Raw genomic sequence first — 874 nt, 5'->3', positions numbered from 1 at the left:
TTTGGACTTGTACAGAATAGCTTCAGTGTCAACTTCACACACCTGGGTGGAGAGAATCCAGTTGAGGAGTTTCCTCCATTGGCTTGGCCTGTGGCCGTGTCTAAGGGGCATTTTCTTGATGGCTGAGTGATGTGGGAGGGCCCAGCCCACTGTGGGTGGTGCTACCCCTGGGCAGGTGGTCCAGTGTTAGGTAAGAAAACAGGTTGAGCACAGGTCAGGGGAGCAAGCTAGTACAGCATACCTCCACGGTCTGTGCTCCTGCCTCGAGTTCCTGCCTTGACTTCCCTTAATGATGGGCTGTGCTTGTAAGCCAAATAAGCCCTTTCCTCCCCAAGTTGGTTTTGGTCAGTGTTTTTATCACAGCAATAAGAAAGAAACTAGAACAGGACTGTAAAATCCTATTTTTACATCTCTACTGAAAAAAAAAATCCCTCAGACTTTCCATTCTAATATACACCAAATGCAGTCACACTATAGAGAACACTTAAATCAATAACACTGAATACTTGTTTAAAATACTTGCAATTTAGCTGGGCATGGTGGTGTATGCCTTTAATCCCAGCACTTGGGTGAGATTGAGGTCAGCCTGGTTTACAAAGCAAGGGCCAGGTCAGCTGTGGCTATAGGGAGACCCTGTCTCAAAAAGACCAAACAAACAAACAAACAAAACCCCTCATAATTAAAATTTTTTAATTTCCAGTTTTGTGAAGTTTAAGAATATATCCGACGCAAAGCAAATGGGGTTGGGTGTTACCAACTAGTGATTCTGGGTCAGGATTGCAGGCACGTTCACAGGACTATTGCACCAATGTTCTTCAGATTTGCCAATTTTTAAAAAAATAATCTTTAAAATTTTCTACTTAAAAAAATTTTA

The sequence above is a fragment of the Nannospalax galili genome, unplaced genomic scaffold, assembly GCF_000622305.1.
Source record: "Nannospalax galili isolate Female #2095 unplaced genomic scaffold, S.galili_v1.0 scaffold19774, whole genome shotgun sequence".
Lineage (NCBI taxonomy): Eukaryota > Metazoa > Chordata > Mammalia > Rodentia > Spalacidae > Nannospalax > Nannospalax galili.
Note: the sequence above shows the minus strand (reverse complement) of the source record.